The 14163-nt window shown below is 34.4% G+C and overlaps 1 protein-coding gene across 1 annotated transcript in view; it reads right to left on the reverse strand.

Annotated features, from left to right (window-relative positions):
* The window catches only part of LOC106459672 (muscle LIM protein 1-like), a 15193-nt gene extending 5207 nt beyond the window's left edge, over window positions 1–9986 (reverse strand). The window contains exon 1 of the mRNA XM_013919312.1: window positions 9852–9986. The gene's annotated coding sequence lies outside the window, so the exon portion shown is untranslated. The remainder of the gene's footprint in view (window positions 1–9851) is intronic.
* Between the last annotated feature and the right edge of the window lie 4177 nt (window positions 9987–14163).

Genomic DNA, 14163 nt, shown 5'->3' on the forward strand with positions numbered 1-14163 from the left:
AATAAATTACAGTGAAAGCAATGAATATTTTGTAGGTTTTGAACCTAACTAAATAACAGTAAAAATTTTTTGATTTACGGTATTTTTTTATTTTGATGTTAAAGTATCAAGTTGAATTTTTGTTCAATAAAAATCTTTCAAATGCGACTGTAGCTTTTTCCCCCCAAAAATTTTGTCTTCAAATTAAGGGTGCGTCTTATATTCCGAAAAATACGGTTCATATTTTAAATACGAAGACTATTTGATATTGTTGGCCCAATACAGAGGGTTGAGTAAGTTGTATTAGAGATTCTGAATATACAAATCGGCAATTCACGTGACAGCCACAGTCAATATAATGTCAAGATGTTTCCATACAACCACAAACAAACTTTTTTTTTTTTTTTGTTAATGACTGCACAGTGTCATTAACCATCCCCTACCTAGGATATCAAAGTACCACACTTCCTAACCAGCTTAGTCTTTAAAAGGAAAAGTTCTACTCGTAAGCCAAACTTTAACATCATTTTCAAACTGTACTTTAGATTCAAACACACCTTGTTTTGGAGGACTTGCAGTCGCCACACGCGTGTTTATTGGAAAAAACTAAATTTTCTGTTCACATTCATCAGCACATCGGAATATCACTTACGCCAGATAACACCAATCCAGCGATCCGAAATCACAGACACGAAACTCTACATCTAATAACTAACTCACAATTCACCATTTTTTGTAACGATAATTTCGACCATGAACTGTTAAAGAGTATCCATAAAGCAAATATTCCCCGTTTTAAACACAAGTCTTCTGTCACACTTAATTTTTTTTAAGTAAGGATCTTACAATTAACAACTTTATAAACAGAATGTATGTTTACTTGAATTAAAATACTTCACTTTTAATTTCTCTCCTCCATTTGATACCGTTTCTAGATAATCAATGATATTGAATAGTATTGTTCGTTAACTTTGTTCTAATCGTGTGTAGCAAAAACATTATTTTGATCTTGCATTTTCTATTATGTCCTTTTGGTTTTCTGACTGAGGATGACCTAAGAGAAGAGAAGAAACGTTGCATGGCTATTAATTCGAAGATACGGTCGAAATGTAATTTTCCGTTCATTAGCGATTAAAGAAATATTATATTAGGTTCTCGTTTCAAGGGGAAAGTCGTACATGCCGCAGGATCTACTATTTGTAATTGTTGAAAAACAACAGTAAACTATATATACATTCTAAAAATATTCGTTCCATTTCAGTTTTTCTTCTTAACAGCTGTCTTGAGACGTGCCGCGCCAAAAAAGGAATTAGCGAAAATGTTTCTCTAAAATTAGCATGACAGTGAGTCAGGAACGTGCCAAGACCACGGGCAACTTGAAGAAGAGCCTGGCACACTCGAATATTTAACATTAAACGTGGGCTGATATTTTAAAAAGGTACGCCTATTAGTGTTGGGGGGGGGGAATAAAAAAGAACCAAAGTTGTGCAACTCAAGTGAACTGTTAGACCATTAACAACAAATCATTGCTAGTTCCAGTGGTTAACTACCCGTGGAAGTTTGTTCTACTTAAAAACAAAAACTAATTAACTAGAAATAACTGGCCATTTCACGATGTCAGTAGGAACTTCATACGCCGTTGAGTCCTTCCTTAGTTTAACCTGAAATTACGTTCATACAAAATATAACTTCTACATAATTGTTAGGGTATGAACGCCTTTTCTAAGCTGACGAAGCATGATTATAATTAATTATACTTGCGTATAGTAACACAAATTTTAATTATATTTGTTTGTATTTGCGCAAAACTACACTAGACTGTGCGCTCCGTCCACCACGGGGAATCGAACCCTGGATTTAAACGTTGCAAGTTCGTAAGATTGCCGTTGACACGAATGGGGAAGGGGGGCTTAGTTTTTGTGAAAATCGTTCTTGTTTATAAAACACAAACCACTATTGGTTTACGAAAGTTCCCACTAAACTATTCCGACCTCACTGTGTTGGTTGTATCCCAGTCAGTTTGATGAGCTCTGTATTTGGCAAAACGCATCGTAAGCAATGGATTTGGCGGACATAGTATTGTTGAAATACTGTTATATACAACTCTTTAAAATTTAAGGAACTGAATAAGGAATGTGGTGTTAAAAAATAGACGTAACACTCTTGACATTTAATCACAACCCACTAAACCGTACAATTTATTTGAAAAAAAAAAAATAAAAAAATTCGCGGACTGGATGCGGCCCACCACTTGAGAAATGTCTTGTTCTACAACTACCGACGAGCGTTGTTTTTGTTCAATGCCCCCTCCCCATTGTAAAATGTATTATAGTAAAACACAAGAGTACATGTAATTCCATTTGTAAAAATATATTATTATTATTATTATTATTATTACGAGAATAACATTTTAATAGTAAAAAGATGCTTAAAATGTCATTTCGAGCAGTTCTCACTATATTAGGCCTACGTGACATTGCTAATGTAATGATTCCTGCCACTCCTTCAAAGTTAGTTTACCGTTACCCGTTATTTGTTGTGTTCAGTATGATTGAAAGTAGCTGTATCTTTGAATTATTAAATACATAGTTGCAAAATCAGCGCGCCTAAAAAACAGACAACAAAAATAGCAAGTTTCAAGAACGTTGGGAAACCAAATTTTGCTGAACATAAAATGATAAAATTAAATCACAGTACTTAATACGTTTATAGACGGTGGTTGTATACAAACAAATATAAAGAAGCGTTACGTTTCTTTCCATGAACAAAAGTATACAGTAAAGTTAAAACTGCAGTGGTGAAGGACTTGAGAGGCTTGGTTTGGTTTGAATTTCGAGCAAAGGCTACACGAGGGCTATCTGTGCTAGCAGTCCCTAATTTAGCAGTGCAAAACTAGAGGGAAGGCAGCTAGTCATCACCTCCCACCGCCAGCTCTTGGGCTACCCTTACCATTGAATAGTGGGATTGACTGTCACATATAACGTCCCCACGGCTGAAAGAGCGAGTATACTTTGGGGTACGGGGATTGGAAACCACAACCCTCAGGTTGCGAGTCGAGCGCCCTAACCACTGGTCATGGCGGGCCAACTTGAGAGGAATATTGAACGAGCAGAAAATCTTATTTAAGACAGTTACTAGTCAAACTGCAGCAGTGACTGTATCGTTCCTATTTGCTCCAGAAAAAATATTTCGTGATAGACAATTAATGAAACAAAGATGGCTCGAACTTTCAGTAATGAAAATATTACTCAAAACATTTTCGAAACAGTTACAAACTGTTGCTCGTATTTCTGTGATGGACCAACAAGTTAGTGTAAAGCTGCAAAATACAGTAAATAAATAAATAAAAAGTTCCAACTTTTCTGTTGCATTGGTACTAGTGAGGTGCTTATTTTTCATTCGAACACTTAGAAGTTTCCATTTTTGAGAAGAGCCGTGATATGTAGCAACATTACATTGAACTACAAGAAGAGAGGACATTTATTACGAACTAAAAAACTCAATAAATGAATATATGGTTTTGACAAATGCTTATGGTTATTTACTTAACACACAAAATGTTCGTTCGTGGTTAATTGTGGAAATATATTTGGTCAACTTTTTAAGCTTCAGAAAGGAGATTAACCTGTTTTCATCTGAAACTCCGAAAATGCAGCTCCATTTTGAGAACAAGTCTTACTGATATCACTTTAAGTTCACGCGTGTTCTTGATGGACAAACATTATTTAAGTACCTTGAACACAAAAAGGACCAAAATGAACCAGCTTTACAATCACATCTTTCGATCTGGAGAAAAATGATCCGACACAGAGTTTTTATAACAACTTTTTTTGCGAGATGAAAGAATGATGAAATTGTAGATTTCAGTGAATTTATGCCTAAGCTGGAAAGTTTTATTGGAAACTAACATAAGATGTCAACTATTCGATGAAATGAAGTCAAGTTTCAGGTTGTTCAACAATCCACTCAACACCGACATTGTTAGTGCATGTGCAAAATATCAAATGGAATTGTGCAATGTAGAAGCGGATGAATTCCTTGCCTCAAGATCAGTCAGGAGTGTCATTTTTTAAACTCCTTCTCAAAGATAAGTAACCGAATCAGAGATTTTGTACTTAAAATGGCGTTAATGTTTGGCAGCACATATGCGAGAAAGCATTTTCCGATAAAATATATTAAATCGAAGTATAGGAACAGCATTCGAGACAGTGCACTGGAGCACATACTTGGTATTTTACAATAAATGTGGATGTGGACGTTGGAGAAATAGTATTACAGTAACTCCATCCTCAGTGTTCTCGTTAAGTTACCCACCTAAAAACTACTAAACTGATTAATGCTATTCATTTGTAGTTGTTAATAAAATATTACAAAGCTAAGCGATTTGTTATTTCTATGCTTTCCTATAAACCATGTTTCAGAAGGTGTGGCCCGTCAGCATGCGACTTTAAATATATCTAGTCCACTACACCAAAGTTGGAGAGCAATATTTTAGTTTTGTTACACACTAAAGATTTCACGATGTGATAAGAAAAACGGCTGACAAGTCAGTATTGTTTTAGAAAAAAGTCCGATAAACTGTTTATTAACACTAAGAAACGTTCTATATAATTTGACTTCCTACTGTCATAGATAATTATCTACTTAAAATGATTAACATAAAAGGCAGTTGATATAACCCTGATCAGCACATTTTTAGGAGCCCGGCATGGCCAGATGGTTAGAGCGTTCGACTCGCAACCCGTGGGTTCGAATCTCCATCACACCAAACATGCTCGCCCTTTCAGCCGTGGGGGCGTTGTAATGTGACGGTCAATCTCACTATTCGTTGGTAAAAGAGTAGCCCAAGAGTTGGCGGTGGGTGGTGATGACCCTTCCCTCTAGTTTTACACTGCTAAATTAGGGACGGCTAGCGCAGATAGCCCTCGTGTAGTTTACGCGAAATTCAAAACAAACCAAACCAAACATTTTTAGGAAGTAGAAAATTTTATAACATGAAACACCCGACACAACTAAGTTTTTGTGGTTGTTTTTTAAACCAGTGTTCCACAGATAACCGAATTTGTATCGCTCAGTACATTTTTGTCTGATGATGGCTTCGTGAGAGTTGAAAGTTTACAAATAAAAGAAAAAAGTATGTTAACGTAAAGTTCGTATCTAATTCTATATTTTAAGCAATATTATTAACGACTTAAAACGCCAGCAAAAAAGTGTAAGCAACTTTTATATCTTGCAATTCTGAGATCGAATTTACATAAAGAAATATGAGAAATTAAAAAAAATATATATCTAAATCAGTTGCTTCTCTTTAAGCACAAAACCGGAATAGTGGACTACTGGCACTGTGCCCGCGTAGCGATCGAGCTCCGAATGTCAGTGTTGTAAGCCCTAAAGTCACCAAAAGAACAAAATATAATTCAATAGGTTTCAGAATTCAAAACTGTGTTAATTTTTGTATAAACAAAAATAGAAGAAAAAAAATACTTAAATAATGCGAGCACCAACATAAAGCTACTCAAACCATACTCAAGATTAAGCCAGACCGATTAATCCGAAATACCGCCCATTAGATTAAAACGGTTAAGTAATATTGATGTTAAAAATTACTACCGCTTATTTAGCTTACACGTTTAAATAATATGAACTAAAAACAGGAAACCACCTGCTAGATTACCATATTTAAATTTCTTTGGGTAAAGATAATACCGCTTAATTTACCATGCTTAAAATCACACCGACTAAACATGAATTCGGTGCATTAGCTTACTAATTTTTAAAACTTGCACGCGAATAATTTATCGTTATCTACCGTACTCACATACGTATCGCTCGTTTTCGGCTATAATTTTATGGGAAATAAAAACTTCAACTACGAGACTTTAAAAACATAGTAGACATTTTGTGGTAAACGCACCAACGTTTATGTATTTTGATAATTTATAGTAATAATTCGTCACGTTAAACGAACATCGTTTCTGGTAAATCAACAATGCTGCTTTTATTGTTCTGGTATGTTGCTCTATCTTCTCGTTTTCAGCTTTACGTGGATCACGGTGCAAATGAATTTTGTTGTTGGTTTTTATTTAACGGAGCTAAGTTGTTCCCCAACATATTATTTGACTAAAATGACGATTGATATTACCAATTACATATTGTTTAGTCATTAATCTTGTTTACCTTACGGGCGTTCTTTATGGGGTTCTCTGCCTTGACTTATTCTTTGAAAGGAAGAAAAAAAATTTGTGTATTTAAAAATAACAGACAAGATGCCTGCATGTCCATTTCTGTAACATGTCGTTTCTTAACCTTTTCATGAAATTTTTTTTCATTTAGTTTTATTCCTCCCACTTTTTCGAGCTAGTTTCCCAATAGTACACACCTTGAAAAATGCATCGGTCCACCCGTTCTCAGCTATTGTAACTTGTTTTCAGATTGCACCGCGTAACACTTGTGGTGAAGTTATATAGTCCAACCTAATCACCTAGAACTGCTTGTTTGCCACTCAAAACAAAAGTTTATTCCTTTTATATGCTTACTTTATTTTGGTTTTAAGATCTTTTCAACTACAGTTTCTAGATGGCAAAAAGAGTTCATAGCAGTAGGGTGTATAAGAATTACCTCGATGTCGTAGGAACAAGAAATTCCGTAAAGTGATGCAGTCCTCATGATCAATCGATCCCCATACACCTATCTATAAAACAACGTTTCACACTTTTGGACTCTGGGTGCGTTATAAGAGTGAACGGTAAAATCCCACTATTCGATTAAATGAACCCACGAGTTAGTAGAGTGGTGTTGCCTAGCTGCTTTCCCCCTATAGTTTATCACTTAAAGTTGAAATAAAAAGTTAGGGACGACTAGTGAAGATAACCTTCGAGTAGCTTTATGAGAGATTAAACAAAGCTAACCTCATGTATAAAAACGAAACGTAAAGAACCGTTTTTTTTGTTTTCTTTTTTACACTCCAAACTTCCTATTGCAACTTTTACTGATAATTTCCTTATTTGTACTAGAGGAAGTATTATTATATTGACTTAAAATATCTACAGTTAATTAAATTTAACAATTCAAGTGACGTCACTACAAAATGCTTACCTTTAATTTCTAGTAGTTTTGACATAACCAAGAATAAAAACCAAAGGTACAAGTGTTTGTCGATTACAGAAAATCAAAACGATAACAAAAGTGGTCATAATAAATTTCACTAGAAAAAAAATGAGGGGGCTGGTTTATGCATCTTCAAGTGTACGAGGTCAAAATATTCCACTAAGAAATAAACTGGTTTAAGTGATATCAATCCTAAGCAGCAATTTGGAAAATTACAATGCAGCTAAAGACGCCATTTTACGTCATTCGCAATCCTCATCCTGGGTGGGAACTTGGGGCCCTAGATAAGCTGTCCTCTGTCATGTGACCGTTGGTAACTGCAAAATTATTTTGTCCACGAGCTTCACATTTGTGAAGCATTTGTGGAGCTAGCAGACCAAACTTTATAGATGAAGTCCCCCCTTTCTATCTATACATGTTTGGGGGGGGGGTATCTGGAAGGTCATTCCATCTAGCGGAAACATCCTAGTTTTTTTTGTATAGACAACCTTTGGAGAGCCTTTGAACCCCACAGCAGAGTGCCGTTATTTAATGCTACCTATTCTGAGGATCGCCTTTTGCCCACAAACTACGTTCCTACCCAATTTTCTATTTACATAAATGGCCTTAAAATAATGGACAGAATTTCGGAATGTTTAGGCTGAACATTCGACCATTTTAAGTCTTAAACCATAACGTCCTTTTATATACTGTTTACTTGCCATCAGAGTTATACAACGAAGTAGAAATCAGTATACAAGAATGCTACTCTAATCATACATATGTACGAAACTAATCACGGACGAAGAGCTTTGTACTAATTAATTTACAGGTAAAAATGTTACTTTTCTTTCTAATTTATGGTTAAAGAGGTAATTATTTAATAACTTATTCAAAACACCAAATTTCAATAGATTTACCTAGGTTTCGCTAGGTTTGCAAGCTGCTAATGTTAGGTGACCCTGGCAAAACAGTTTCATAAAATTCGTTTTTATTTTTAAATAGTTTTACTTGATTATCGGCAATCAAAAATATTAAGCTTTTGTATACTTTTTTTACTAACGTGGTTTGTCCTGCGCTTGCTTCGAGTATTATCAATGATATAAACATCACACTGATGTTTAAATTGCGAAAACAATAAAATTTCGCTCAAGCAATTCAATACGAAAGCTAATTCTAAAGATGACTGGCGAAAGACCTGTACGATATACTTACAAAGATAAAGTACGAAATCCACGAGGTCATGTACGTTTCATATACAGGCATTCGGTGGACCAAGTTCTTGGGTATATTTTTTAATTATATTATCAACTCCGAGTGTTATTTAACAGATAAAATTACAAAAAGATTCACCGGACTGTCAGTTAAAGTTTTTTTTTTTTTTGGTTTCGTAATAAAAGTTTTTTATGAATCATTCTTTTCAAAAATTCATAATTAAAGTTTCAGATTATTTTCTCCCCCCCCCTAATACACTTGTGGTAGAAAAAGAAACCTTTACACTATAAACGTCACATAGTTAATTGCATACAAGATTAAGAGTACCATATTGTCACTAATCGTTATTACTAGATAATAAATTAATAATACTATTGTTTGTTTGTAGAATTTGACGCACTGCTTACTCGAGGGCTATCTGCGCTAGCCGGCCCTAAATTTGAAAGACAGACTAGAATCACTAGATGAAAGGCAGCTAGTCAACATCTCCCCTCGCCAATTCTTGGGCTACTCTTTTACCAACGAATAGTGGGATTTACCATCACGTTATCACTCCTCCACGTCTAAAAGGGCAAGCATTTTTAGTAACAGCATTCGAACCAGCGACCCACAGATTGTGAATCAAATGTCCTAAACACCACGTCATACCAAGCTAATAATGCTCCAGGCAAGCATTTTTAGTAACAGCATTCGAACCAGCGACCCACAGATTGTGAATCGAATGTCCTAAACACCACGTCATACCTATCTAATAATGCTCTAGGCAAGCATTTTTAGTAACAGCATTCGAACCAGCGACCCACAGATTGTGAATCGAATGTCCTAAACACCACGTCATACCTATCTAATAATGCTCTAGGCAGCGTCTGCTTCCGGGTGAGTTCGATGTATTAACAAGTCTTAAGTGGTTGCTAGAAGATTGGATTGGTTTCGAATTTAATGCTACATGTCGGTTTTATTTAATAGAATTCCGTAGTAATGTACATTTATCACATTTAAAAGGTTGTAAAGAAGTTATACTTTGGAAGTCAATAAGTATCAGCGATACCCAATATCTCCATATATACACACACACACACACACACACACACACAAAACAAAAAAAAACAGAAAACTAATACGTGATCTAACGAAGAAACTGTTCACGATGTATTTCCAAACTTTTACACAGCTGCGGGCTTACCATCAAGCACCATGGGAACTGGAGACACAACACGTTTTTAAGGGGGTTTAGTGTTTAACTAGCTTTAATACAAAGAGTGTGTACTGTATTCAAACAACAGGCACGTTCAATTCTTAAATTATCATTTTCAAAAACCTAAATGTTGTTTCGAAATAATTTAAGAGAAACGATTAACTTTAAGAACTTATTTTTAGTTTCCTTCAGCGGAATCGCGAGAAAACTGGGTAGTCTTGTGATGCTGTCATTGTGTCAATAAGCATTATTGTACTAAAATTAGAAGAAACACTACGTTATGTCGGCAATATCAAAGGCTAAATATTCTAATAAAGTTACTTAGATTTAACATATTATTATCCAGATACAGGTGACATATCTGTCGTGCTCTTACCTGAAGGATAATGAGAAGCAAAATAGATTCTGAAAGTGACAGACAGGAACCTCTAACACTAAGTGACTCTACAAATACTGGAACTGGAAGAAGTAAACTTGAAATATCATATTTTCTAGGCCTTTGCACACGATCCGCTTTTTCTCGTCACATACCACGTGCCATTTCAGAGTTTTGTACAAGACATCGAGAGTGGGCCACACTGACATATAGGGGTTGTTGGGTGAAGCTGATCCGTTTGCGTAATTAGTACGTAGACTGTTGATGAAATCATCCTTTCACTATGATCATATTTCCTTTTCTGTAAAGTAAGGGCCCAGCCTTTTGGTAAAATATAAATATATAGAGAATAGATAATTCATAATACATTTTCTTACAGCTGCTACATTCTTCTTGATGGTTACTATACTTAATTATTTTTTTTACTTAAGAATATAAATATATATATACACGAAAAAAGGAGATATTAAAAACATCAGTATGACAGGAAAAATACCAGGAAAGAAAAGTAAATGAAGATAAAGACAGATGCTGCTATCAACAATTACCAAGGGATTAACAATATAGAAATGATGAAGGCAACGGGAGACAGGAATTAGTGGAAGATCATGCTCACCAACGCCCTAAGTGAACATGGTACCTAGAGGGAGAGAGAGAGATACGTATATTAGAAAAGAAAACTAATTATGATAATTAGTTTTGCTTCAGAGTGTTATCAAACTCTTCTTTCTTTAATAACATGTTCTACTAATAATCAATTTTGTTCAAATGAGAGTTTATTTTAGCCAATGTTGAAATATATGTCTTTCTTTTAAAATATTACCTGTTCATTAAGCTCAAATAAAAAACATTACGAGTGAAGTATGTTTTAATTAGAAACTGGAACCTAACAGTTTGAAAATTCATACGCAAACGCTAAAATTCACTACTCGCGTGTAACAACTGTTGAGAATGGATTTAATGATAGATTTTTATAAGCGTTTATTATATTTTTACCTTATACGTTTAAAAATATTCTAGTTTTTTTTGTTCAATATTTACATATGTGAACTAAAGCTTTTTCTAGACGCTACTAATATGAGCAATAAAAGTTTTGAGATGAAACTGAAGAATTAAAGAAACAGTTTTCCATTGTTTGCCAAGATTTCTTAACATGGAAACTGGGGGAAGGAGGGGGGCAAAAAAGCTAAGTCAATCTGAATCTGCCCCTTCCGCCCCATGTGTTAAGCGCCTATGTTACAAACTATTTTTAAATATTCCAGTGTTTTCACTCGATACAATCAACACACACACTAATGGGGTGTAAAAAAATAATATTCGTATATATTTTATGTTCGTTCACTTGTACTAACACTCTAGCGAATTTTATTGTATTAACGTTAGCTAGCGCTTCCAGTTAGCTCATGTGTGTATAATATTATAACTACATAGGTTGCTTATGGAGTTCTACTACAGTTTAGAGACTAGGTATAGCTCAGGTGTGTGATATTGTAACTACATAAGTTGCTTATGGAGTTCCAATACAGTTAATAGATAAGTAATAATTCAAGTGTGTGTGTTATTTAACTAAATACGTTGCTTATGGAGTTCTAATACACTTAAGAGATCAGGAATAACTCAGATGTGTGTTATTGTAACTAAATACGTTGCTTATGGAGTTCTAATATAGTTAATAGATAAGAAATAATTCAAGTGTGTGTTATTGTAACTAAATTCGTTGCTTATGGAGTTTTAATACAGTTAAGAGATCAAGAATAACTCAGATGTATATTATTGTAACTGAATAAGTTGCTTATGGAGTTCTAATACAGTTAAGAGATCAGGAATAACTCAGATGTGTGTTATTGTAACTACAAAAGGTGAGCGTGAAGTTCTACAATATCTCACGTGTGCCATACACACAGCACGTCTTCATCTTTTAATGATATCAAAGAAACGAGTAGAATATTAACACACTGTTTGCTATGTATATTATAGAAGGTCTGCAAGGAGGAGTACTTTGGGCATGACAACTTTACGACGGAACCCTTTGCAATGTAGAATACGCTACATGGCTATTGTCGAGATACACAACCATCAGATAGAGTACGTCTGAATATGACGACATGGACTGTAAAACATGATAAGGCTCCAAAGTCATTTTAATAGAACCTACTGAACTCTCTGTAGTATTTGGATGGACAAATGAAGTGTGAAATGTTACATGTGAAATAAAAGATACAAGAGACAGAGTGAAAATGAATGCTGTGTTACGAGCCTAATGAAAGGAGAAAACAACATAAGGTTAAAGGTGGCAGGATTATGATATTGAAAGGTTGATAAAGTCAAAATAAACGAATAAGCTATTTCTAATAAGAAAATCATCTAAAGAAACTGCATTTAATGAAATAAAATAAACTATTATTTATAAATGATTAAAGACTATTTGGTGATATTGATAGGATTAACGCACACGATCAGGAGGCTATGTTATACAAACAACAGCATTGGACAAAACTTCATACACATCTTGGTTTCTTCACTGGCAAAATCAAATCTGACTGAAACTGATAAATCTGCTTTTACAATCCACATTCTCTCTCTCTATATATATATATGACTAAAATGGAATCAAAAGAATACAAAGGCATACGTTCTTCATATACAGGATGACACAATATAACCAACGTATAAAATAATAAACAGCTCCTTGACTGAATTATGCTACAAAAAGTAACACCTACGGTTGATTTAGCCCAATGTCTCAATCATGCTTACCATGTTACATATTAGAATTCTAGAAATATTGTTATATTTTGTAAATATGAAATATATACTATGGGAGAGTGAGATATGTGGTGTTTGGATATGATAAATCCCTTCTTCTGTATCTAAGGTTTGTCCTTAAACCAACTGTAATAAAATTTACTCCTAATATAAAACGAAAATGTGTGAATCTAAACACTGCATGGAAATCGCTTCCGTCAGACTTTGGTCTCATACACAGTTTGCACAGCATTATAACACACTGAAAGAATTGTGTGAATACAAGACTCGCAGGCTTATCTTATTATGGGCCAGAATTATCTGAAGTGTCCCGGTTAACAATCACAGTTATAACTTCTGAAGTTTATAGCACACCAATTATAGCAAACCAATAATAGATACTCTTTTTCTGGCGGGTAGCGTTGGTTATATTTAAAGGCGTGTGGAGAGTTTCTAGAAATTTTAGCTTACGTAACAATACTGACGCTAACACTAGCGTTTACGTACAAATATATATTGTTGATTCTTACACTCGAGAATCTTATATTTATAACATACTGAAAGAATTGTATGCATACAAGACTCACGGGCTTATCTCATTATGGGCAAGAATTATCTTTTTTGACAAAATTATAAATAAATCTCACTTTGCCTACATTTCTATGTAGAACAATGCGATGTAAGTGTAATCTCAAAATTTTAAAATAATTCACTCATAAGTTTTTATAAGTTTATTCATAATAAGTTGAACTTACGTCCTAAAATTGGGATGTTGACTCTTATTAGGTTAAACAATTAACATGTAACAAGGAAATAAAACTTTAAAATATAGAGTTACAAATATAATCCTTTAAACATGTCAAAATAAACCCCTCAAAGAAAAGCGTGTATATAGAGTACACTTCAAATATAAAACTTCAATAAACACAATATATCCATATACAGATAGAAAATTTTTATTTACGTGCACAAATGCGTGTAAGGAATTTTTAAATATTCAAGTGAAATAATAATAACAGTAATAATGAAACTAAATTAGTACACAAACTGAGGTTGTGAAATGAAGAGAAACATGGTAAACAGAGAAAAATATACAGTATATAAAGGTTTGGCTTGTTTGGAATCTCGCGCAAAGCTACAGGAGGGCTATCCATGCTAGTCGCCCCTAATTTAGTAGTGATAGACTATAGAGAATGCGGCTAGCCAACACCACCCACCGCCAACTCTTGGGCTACTCTTTCACCAACGACTAGTGAGATTGACCGTGACCTTATAAAGCCCCCACAATTGAAAGGGCGAGCATGTTAAGTGTGACAGGGATTCCAACCCCTGACTGGAGATTGTGAGTCGAATGCCCTAACTATATATAAAAGGAGAAATCTTAACTGTTGACGGTATGTTCCATAATTAAAGAAAATTAACTTATGTAGGTAAAACAATCATAATAAGAAAAGCAAGGATACCAAACTCCAAACCTTAAACATTGCAAAGAAGACTAAATTAATGCTAGAAAGAAAATGGAAATGCAGACTATCATCATTATTTACAAAATGAGGGACGGTGCTAA

The sequence above is a fragment of the Limulus polyphemus genome, unplaced genomic scaffold (assembly GCF_000517525.1).
Source record: "Limulus polyphemus unplaced genomic scaffold, Limulus_polyphemus-2.1.2 Scaffold646, whole genome shotgun sequence".
Taxonomy (NCBI): domain Eukaryota; kingdom Metazoa; phylum Arthropoda; class Merostomata; order Xiphosura; family Limulidae; genus Limulus; species Limulus polyphemus.